This window comes from Saccoglossus kowalevskii, chromosome 20 (genome assembly GCF_978046115.1).
Source record: "Saccoglossus kowalevskii chromosome 20, keSacKowa6.1, whole genome shotgun sequence".
Classification (NCBI taxonomy): Eukaryota; Metazoa; Hemichordata; class Enteropneusta; family Harrimaniidae; genus Saccoglossus; species Saccoglossus kowalevskii.
Window position 1 is genome coordinate 8,575,701 of NC_140660.1, and position 10,572 is coordinate 8,586,272.

The following is a 10,572-nucleotide window of genomic DNA, read 5'->3' on the forward strand; positions in this document are numbered from 1 at the left end:
TATTACTTGTCAGGGCATATAATTAGTACCTAGGGCGTACTGTAGTAACCAGGTCATATAATTAGTACCGAGGACGGACAACTAGTTCCACTAGTACCTGCCAGGGCATATAATTAGTACCTAGGGCGTACAACTAGTTCCACTATTACTTGCCAGGGCATATAATTAGTACCTAGGAGGACAACTAGTTTATTACTCGCCAAGGCAAATAATAATTACTATGAAAGTCACTGAGACATATGATCATTATCATTATCTTAAAATCGCCAAGTAAAGTAATCTCTATACTTCAAGTCACAAGGGCATATATATTACTATCCATATAAGCACTCAGATCAAGTAACAATGGGATCTAATTAGTCTTCTTGTAAGTCACTAGAGCATATGATTATTATCTTTAGACGTTACCAGGATCTCTAATTATTATCCTTGTATACCACAAGGGCAAATATTCAGAATCCTGAAATATAAACTATATATTAGCTTAACAGAGCAACTGAAGTACCCACGCATCCTGAAAATTAAGTCCTCTCATATAACGCCGATATTTTTCTCCAATCCTATATCCTGATCAGTGGTTAATACCATCAATATTTGCAGCTGATTTGTCTTATTTTCTTTTGAATTTCATATTAAGTGCATCATACATTTTATTTCAATCAATGATTAACGGATCCATGCCACCATCTTTGTTTCGATAGGTATTTTTTTGGACAGTCCCATAATTACCTGTCCAAACATCATACAATTGTACCAAAAAGAGGCGAAACACTACAAATTTAGAAACACTGATTTGTATTTTGTATAGATTTTGTTAGAATATCAGAATATAGAAAAGTTAGGTGATCACCATGCTCTCTCTATATTGCATGATGAAAAATCGTGTCATATTACTTATCTCCATTATATTGTTATGAATATGTTTTACGAACTATTCTATGGACTGTGTAAATTTGTTTTGTCCTAATGGCACGACAGAACAGGAAATCTGTGCACATCTTGTCGTAATCTGTTTTTTTTTTCAATTTGCATCCTCATTGACCTAATTTCTGTTTAATTTATATTGTTATGAAGGAATCCAATTTAATTAGAGCTAATGAGAGTTAATTAAGTTAAAATAGTTCAAAATATATTGAATTCAAGAAACCTGCTAAGCTTGATTAGATACCCAACAGAAACATCCAGATAAAAAAAATCCCTGACTTGACATAGATATGCACAAAAATACAACACAGAAAAATTTAATGTTTGTTAATCAACATCGAATTCTCAATGATTTATACAAAGTTAAATCATTAACTGGTGTCAATTACCATTACAAAATCCCTCCCTTGGTGAGTTTGCGATTGTGTTGAATGTTAAGAATTGCTTGCTTAACTGATGTGCAGGGGATGCGCGTAGCATCTGACCTGGTAGTTATGAAAACTCTCTGTAAATGTCACGCCATTCGTTTTGTTTCATCCTTGCAATGCTGGTGGTGTTTAAGATTTTGCTTCTGCTGAAGTAGGTGTGCTGTGCTGCACACTTGTCGATTCGTCATTAGTTGCTAGATCATTTATGTTCAGGATTGTGATATTTTGTGTAGTAATTTTTGTAGCTAGAGAGGTTTTTTCTGATGGTCCCACCAGCTGCTAAGCCATGATATATGCTGTCAACATACTGGGTCTAAATACAACGCATCATCTTTTTGGACTCGTGGAAGTCTACTCTAATGCACTCAGTGGTGGTGTTAGAACTAATACTTTTGTTGGGGGGGGAACTACCAGGTTACTGTCTTTGTTTGAGATATGAGTTCTACTGTTGGCCTCTACAAGATCTAACCATGGAAACTAATAAACATTCAGTTGAGATGGTCAAAAAATCATTATTTTGGGTTTGATCCTACATTTAACATACAGCACGGTTGATCTACCTCATCACTGGATATGGGGCATATGGCTACATTGTGTTCATGTTCAATTGGGATGTAGTTGCGTAAAAACATTAATTAATAGAAACAAAAATTACAAAATTACAAAAACAGTTAATTTCGATCTAAGTCTCCCTTCTTAAGAATGTTCTTTATTATCCTCTTTGCAGATGCTGTTCATAGTCTTGATACATTAGAGTCAGCTGCACTAAACCTTGTGAGAATGCTGTCTGCCACATCTGAAAGTAATTGGGATACTTCATACATATTGGATTAATCGTCACTCGAAACGACATCTTTGGTATTATGTTACATGTATATTACATCCGGGAAGGTTCAGAAGTAAATGAGGTCAAAGGTTGACCTACTTTTAGACAGTGTTTGATCTCTGTGTCAGCATGAAATGACCTTGTGTAAACAGCCCTTAACTAACTTAAAGTCTGGTCTAGACAGAAGCAATTCTCTCAATGCGAGATCGATCACTTTCACTTTGAGTTGCATAGGATCCTTTAGATGTGCTCCCACGAGTGTAATATATTCATAATGCATCACTAAGCACTAGAACTGTTGAATTGGTCTTCAATTGAACAACCTCCCGAATTTATCTGCAAATTTTGAGTTTTACCACATTTGCTTAGTAACCTCCTGCAATTTGGATAGAGAAAAGTACAGTTTGATGAGAAACTCATTGCAACGGAAAATGACACAAGTATCATTTGGTGAGTAAACCCATGCAATGTGAAGGAGCAAATTACTATTTGATGAGTAACCCAATGCAATGGGAAAGGACACAGTAGCATTTGCTTAGTAAACTCATGCAATCGGAAGGAGCAACCTCCTGCGATGGAATAGGGCACAGTATAATTTACTTAGTAACCCATTGCAATGGCAAGGGAACAGTACCAATTGCTTAGTAAACCCTGCAATGGGTAGTAGCACAGTACTATTTGGTGAGTAACCACCTACAATGGGAATAAGCACTTTAACATATGATGAGCAACCTCCTTGCAATGGGAAGGAGCACGGTACCATTTGGCGAGTAACCACTTGTAAAAGGAAGGGGCAGATTAACCCCGTACATTTGGAAGGAGTACATTGCCATTTGGGTAGTAACCTCCTGCAATGGGAAGGGCACAGTACCATGTGCTCAGTAAGCTCATGCAAAAGGATGGAGCACAGTACCATTTGGTGAGTAACTTCCTGCAATGGGAAGGAGCACAGTACCATTTTGTGAGTAACGTCGTACAATGGGAAGGAGTATATTACCATTTGGCGAGTAACCCCGTACAATGGGAATGGACACATTACTATTTGGTGAGTAACTACATGCAATGGGAAGTGGCGCAGTAGCATTTGGTGGAGTAACCACTTGTGATAGGAAGGAGCACATTACCATTTGATGAAGAACCAGTTGCAATAGAAAATGGTTCAGTACCATTTGGTTAGTAACCTATGCAGTGAAAGGGACACAATACCATTCGGTTAGTAACCCCTGCAATGGAAGGGGCACAATACCATTTGGTGATTAACCCCGTGCAATGAGAAAGAGGATTACCAACTTGCGAGTAATCCAATTCAATGGGAAAGAGTAAAATTTGATGAGAAACCAGTTGCAATAGAAAATGGTTCAGTGGATAAACAGCTGCAATGAGAAAGGGCAAAGTACCATTTGGTGTGCAACCCTTTGGAGTGGGGGAAGGAGCGCAGTACCATTTGATGAGTGAACACTTCGATAGGATGGGGCTTAGTAACATTCGTTAATAAACATCCTACAAGGGAAAGAGCACAGTACCGTTTCCTACCATTGCATAGAGTTACTCACCAAATTGTACTGCATACCCTTCTGATTGCATTGGTTTACTCATCAATTGGTAATGTGCCTCTTTCCATGGCACGGCTTTACTCACCAACCTCAACAAGGAGCACAGTACCATTTGGTGAGTAACCCCGTGCAATGGGAAGGGGCAAAGTACCATTTGGTGAGTAACCCCAGGGAATGGGAAGGAGCGCTGTACCATTTGGTGAGTAATCCCCTGCAATTGGAAGGAGCACATTACAATTAGGTGAGTAATCCAATGCAATGGGAAATAGAATAGTACCATTTGGTTAGTAAACGCTGCAATGGGTAGGGGGCACAGTGCCATTTGGTGAGTAACCACTTACAATAGAAAAAGGCACACTACCATTTCGTGAATAACCTTCTGTAGTTAGTAGAGAGCACAGTACCATTACGTGAATAACCCAACGCAATGGGTTTGGTGAGTGACCTCTTGCAATAGGAAGGAGCACAATACCATTTGGCGAGTTACCCAGTGCAATGGGAAGGAGCACAGTACCATTTGGAGAGATACTCAGTGCAATGGAAGGGGGCACAATAAAATTTGGTGAGTAACCCAATGCAATGGAAGGGAGCACAATAAAATTTGGTGAGTAACCCAATGCAATGGAAGGGAGCATAATAAAATTTGGTGAGTAACCCAATGCAATGGAAGGGAGCACAATAAAATTTGGTGAGTAACCCAATGCAATGGAAGGGAGCACAATAAAATTTGGTGAGTAACCCAATGCAATGGAAGGGAGCATAATAAAATTTGGTGAGTAACCACTTGCAATAGAAGGAGGAACAGTACCATTTGGTTAGTAACCCCTGCAATGAGAAGGAAGATTGCCAATTTGTGAGTAATCTAATGCAATGGGAAAGAGCTCAGTGTCATTTGATGAGTAAACAACTGTAATGGGCAAAGTACCATTTGGTGTCCAACCCCTTGGAATTGGAAAAAGCGCAGTAAACACTTCGAAAGGCTGGGGCTTAGTAACATTCGGTAATAAACATCCTACACTGGGAAAGAGCACAGTACCATTTCTCTAGCATTGCATGGGGTTACCCACCACATTGTACTGCTGACCCTTCTCATTGAATTGGGTTACTTACCAATTGGTAATGTGCCCCTTTCTGTTGCATGGCTTTACTCACCAAACTCCCAAGAAGCACAGTGCCATTTGGTGAGTAACCCGGGGGAATGGGAAGGAGCACTGTACCATTTGGTGAGTATCCTATGGAATGGGAAGGAGCACAGTACTATTTGGTGAGCAATCCAATGCAATGGGAAATGGAACAGTACCATTTCGTGAGTAATCCCTGCAATGGGAAGAAGCACATTACCTTTGGTGAGTAGCCCGATAAAATGGGAAGGGGCACAGTACCATTTGGTGAGTAACCCCTGCAATGGGAAGAGGTGGAGTACCATTTGATAAGTAATCAAAGGTAATGAGACACAGTAACACTTAGCGAGTCACCCTTTGCAATGAAAAGAAAAAGAGTACCATTTGGTTAGTGACCCCAGGCAATATGAAGGAGCACAGTACCATATTAGTTATTTCTCTCCACTCCTATATCTTGATTACCGGTTAATACGGTTGATATTTGCTCTCTCGTTAATAAATGTATTCTATAAAGCAGTGCAGCTGACTTGTAATTTTCAGATTTGAATTTACTATAGAGCAAAATTCATTTTATTTTATTACAAAAATAATATTACAGAGCAATCATAGGTGATGTGAACAAAATCGAAATATTAATCTGCTTCACAGGGTTCTGGCAGATATAATTTATTTTATTTTCAACCTTTATGTTTAATATCTATACTTGATTTTACAGCCCTAATGAATGTTTAACTGATCCATGTTTCAATTGATATTTATTTCTGGACAGTCCCTTAAAAATTCGCGTTCTGACCAACCATCATACAATTTGCCAAAATGAAGCGAAATATTACTAAATTAGTAACACAGATTTGTCTTTTATAACAAACACCATGTAATATAACATCACCATGCTCCCTCTCTCCTGCACGACGAAGCATCGTGTCATATTACTTATCTCCACTATAGCCTTATGAATCTGTTTTACCAATTGTATTGTATGGACTGTACATATGTTTTGTCCAAATATCACGATAGAACAAGAGAGCTATGCACAGCCTGTCGTAATGTGTGGTTTTAATAAGCATTATTATAAAAGCTTGTATTTTATTTAGACCTACCTAAGCTTTAAATCATTTTGTGGGAGTTGTGAAGTAAAACACATCCATCAACATTTTATCTGCATTTAGGTAAAATTAAAATAACTCACATAGAACAGTATGCATTTTTTTTTCGAATGAAGCGGCAACACAGTAAAATGCAAATAATTTCTTCAAAATGGGGAATATTTCGGAAGTTATTAAAGAATAATTCAGACTTTACCAAATACAGAAGTAATTTAAAATGCTTAAAATAAAATGCCAGACATAGCGATGTTTTAATTGAAGCGTTGTCAGTTCATTTTCCCAATATACTGTGGGCTGTTTCTTTTGTTCAAATAACAATGTGGGCTGGCAATTTTCATTAATACATATTTTGATTCAACAATTTTCAACAACATCCTCACTCTCATTTCCGACGCACACCTATGAACACTGTATTGCATTTGCGTGCAGGTAAATTAAAGCTATCAGCACAAAATAATGTGTATTGTTTAATTAAAATCAGGATTACTGACAATCTTGTCAATAATTCAATGTAAATTAGAAATATCGACTTCATGTATACGATAACATTAAAAAAAATCTCGCCAAAATATCTCATACTGGTCCAAGACGAAAATTCAATCATTCATCAATGCACTATGCGTACTAGTAGTGAAATCGTGTTTAACTTTAGCCTAGAAACAGTTGAAAATAATCTTGTATTTGAATTCTCTACACTTGAATGCCAAATGATTTCTAGAAACAGATTTGGATTGAAATGAATTTCCAAACACGAGCATGTCTGGGACACTTGATTACAACTCCACAGAATCAAAAAATATTCTCAGGCTTGACATAGAACCCCCCCCCCCTCCGCACTAAAACCCCAGAAAACACGTGTCTCCGTTGTAGATACAACACAATTTAAATGTTTGTTAATCAACATCAAATTCTCAACAATTCGGACAAAGTTGATTCAGGCATAACAGGTTCCAATTCCAATTACTAAATTAATCCTTTGTTGGGTTATTACCTGAATCGATGTCGATCCACTTTGCGTTTGTTCTGGACGTTATGATCTGATTGTTGCGCTGATGTAGCAGGGGGTACACATAGCTTCTGACCTGGCAGTTATGAAAACACTCTGTTAATGTCACGTGGTTGTTTTTCTCTCACACTTTCAGTGCTGGCGCTGTTTAAAACTTCGCTTCTGAGTGGGTGTGCTCTACTGCATTTCCTTCAATTTTTCTTTAATTGCTGGATCATTTCTCTTCAGATTGGTGATGTTTTCTGAAGGAATCGTTGAGAGAGAATGATTTTTTTCTGACGGTCTCACCACCTACTAATGCATCACGTATGCTGTCAAAATACTGGGCCCAAAAACTAGGCATCATCTTGTTAGACTCCAACCATGGGGGCTAATACACATATGGCTTAAGATAGCCAACATATATTACTTTAGGTTTCATCTTACACTTAACATACAGTAGATTGATTTACTACGTCACTATGTATGGGCCATCTCCGATTGGAATCAGTGGGGTTCTGCCTACATTTTGTTCAGATCATTAGTTATTGGCCAACTCATTTAGGCTCTAGACGCTAATTAATAGCTGCATAAATTGTTACCACATCAACCATGAATTCCTAACTAAGTCTTCTTTCTGATAGGTATTGTTGATTTTAAACGTCTTAATTGCCCGCTCTTTAGCTTTTTGGAGTAGCTGCACATAGTTTTGATAGATTAGAGTCTAGTTTTGAAAACCTAGTAAGTATCATGGATTGATTATTTCTCACTACCTTAGCACAAATCCCACGTAATGCCATAATGCATAAGATAATGAATATTTCCACCAAGAAGTAAAGGTGTTAGTGAACAAGTGATAAGCTATCCCAATCCCAATTTTATTTTATTACGAAAAACAGCTATAATATTGCAGAGCAATCATAGGTGATGTGAACAAAATCGAAATATCAATCTGCTTCACATGGTTCTGGCAGATATAATTTATTTTATTTTCAATCTTTATGTTTAATATCTATACTTGATTTTACAGCCCTAATGAATGTTTAACTGATCCATGTTTCAATTGATATTTATTTCTGGACAGTCCCTTAAAAATTCGCGTTCTGACCAACCATCATACAATTTGCCAAAATGAAGCGAAATATTACTAAATTAGTAACACTGATTTGTCTTTTATAACAAACACCATGTAATATAACATCACCATGCTCCCTCTCTCCTGCACGACGAAGCATCGTGCCATATTACTTATCTCCACTATAGCCTTATGAATCTGTTTTACCAATTGTATTGTATGGACTGTACATATGTTTTGTCCAAATATCACGATAGAACAAGAGAGCTATGCACAGCCTGTCGTAATTTGTGGTTTTAATAAGCATTATTATAAAAGCTTGTATTTTATTTAGACCTACCTAAGCTTTAAATCATTTTGTGGGAGTTGTGAAGTAAAACACATCCATCAACATTTTATCTGCATTTAGGTAAAATTAAAATCACTCACATAGAACAGTATGCAATTTTTTTCGAATGAAGCGGCAACACAGTAATATGCAAATAATTTCTTCAAAATGGGGAATATTTCGGAAGTTATTAAAGAATAATTCAGACTTTACAAAATACAGAAGTAATTTAAAATGCTTAAAATAAAATGCCAGACATAGCGATGTTTTAATTGAAGCGTTGTCAGTTCATTTTCCCGATATACTGTGGGCTGTTTCTTTTGTTCAAATGACAATGTGGGCTGGCAATTTTCATTAATACATATAATTGATTCAACAATTTTCAACAACATCCTCACTCTCATTTCCGACGCACACCTATGAACACTGTATTGCATTTGCGTGCAGGTAAATTAAAGCTATCAGCACAAAATAATGTGTATTGTTTAATTAAAATCAGGATTACTGACAATCTTGCCAATAATTCAATGTAAATTAGAAATATCGACTTCATGTATACGATAACATTAAAAAAAAATCTCTCCAAAATATCTCATACTGGTCCAAGACGAAAATTCAATCATTCATCAATGCACTATGCGTACTAGTAGTGAAATCGTGTTTAACTTTAGCCTAGAAACAGTGTTGAAAATAATCTTGTATTTGAATTCTCTACACTTGAATGCCAAATGATTTCTAGAAACAGATTTGGATTGAAATGAATTTCCAAACACGAGCATGTCTGGGACACTTGATTACAACTCCACAGAATGAAAAAATATTCTCAGGCTTGACATAGAACCCCCCCCCCCGCCGCACTAAAACCCCAGAAAACACGTGTCTCCGTTGTAGATACAACACAATTTAAATGTTTGTTAATCAACATCAAATTCTCAACAATTCGGACAAAGTTGATTCAGGCATAACAGGTGCCAATTCCAATTACTAAATTCCTCCTATGTTGGGTTTTTACCTGAATTGATGTCGATCCACTTTGCGTTAGTTCTGGACGTTATGATCTGATTGTTGCCATGATGTAGCAGGGGGTACACATAGCTTCTGACCTGGCAGTTATGAAAACACTCTGTTAATGTCACGTGGTTGTTTTTCTCTCACACTTTCAGTGCTGGCGCTGTTTAAAACTTCGCTTCTGAGTGGGTGTGCTCTACTGCATTTCCTTCAATTTTTCTTTAATTGCTGGATCATTTCTCTTCAGATTGGTGATGTTTTCTGAAGGAATCGTTGAGAGAGAATGATTTTTTTCTGACGGTCTCACCACCTACTAATGCATCACGTATGCTCTCAAAATACTGGGCCCAAAAACTAGGCATCATCTTGTTAGACTCCAACCATGGGGGCTAATACACATATGGCTTAAGATAGCCAACATATATTACTTTAGGTTTCATCTTACACTTAACATACAGTAGATTGATTTACTACGTCACTATGTATGGGCCATCTCCGATTGGAATCAGTGGGGTTCTGCCTACATTTTGTTCAGATCATTAGTTATTGGCCAACTCATTTAGGCTCTAGACGCTAATTAATAGCTGCATAAATTGTTACCACATCAACCATGAACTGACGGTCTCACCACCTACTAATGCATCACGTATGCTCTCAAAATACTGGGCCCAAAAACTAGGCATCATCTTGTTAGACTCCAACCATGGGGGCTAATACACATATGGCTTAAGATAGCCAACATATATTACTTTAGGTTTCATCTTACACTTAACATACAGTAGATTGATTTACTACGTCACTATGTATGGGCTATCTCCGATTGGAATCAGTGGGGTTCTGCCTACATTTTGTTCAGATCATTAGTTATTGGCCAACTCATTTAGGCTCTAGACGCGAATTAATAGCTGCATAAATTGTTACCGGATCAACCATGAATTCCTATCTAAGTCTTCTTTCTGATAGGTATTGTTGATTTTAAACGTCTTAATTGCCCGCTCTTTAGCTTTTTTTGGAGTAGCTGCACATAGTTTTGATAGATTAGAGTCTAGTTTTGAAAACCTAGTAAGTATCATGGATTGATTATTTCTCACTGCCTTAGCACAAATCCCACGTAATGCCATAATGCATAAGATAATGAATATTTCCACAAAGAAGTAAAGGTGTTAGTGAACAAGTGATAAGCTATCCCAATCCATCACGTGAAACTGAGGAGAGCAA

General features: G+C 37.3%; 1 long non-coding RNA gene across 3 annotated transcripts in view; it reads right to left on the reverse strand.

Annotated features, from left to right (window-relative positions):
• The window catches only part of LOC144355756 (uncharacterized), a 79,831-nt gene extending 70,320 nt beyond the window's left edge, over window positions 1-9,511 (reverse strand). The window contains exons 1-3 of one of the 3 annotated variants that reach the window (XR_014927825.1): window positions 9,359-9,511; window positions 6,950-7,206; window positions 2,028-2,148 (exon numbers count right to left, since the gene is read on the reverse strand). This is a non-coding gene — a long non-coding RNA (uncharacterized LOC144355756). Of the gene's footprint in view, window positions 1-2,027; window positions 2,149-2,539; window positions 2,555-6,949; window positions 7,207-9,358 lie in introns of those variants that run through there. The other 2 variants (XR_014927826.1, XR_014927824.1) reach the window with 2 other exon arrangements.
• Window positions 9,512-10,572: the final 1,061 nt, after the last annotated feature.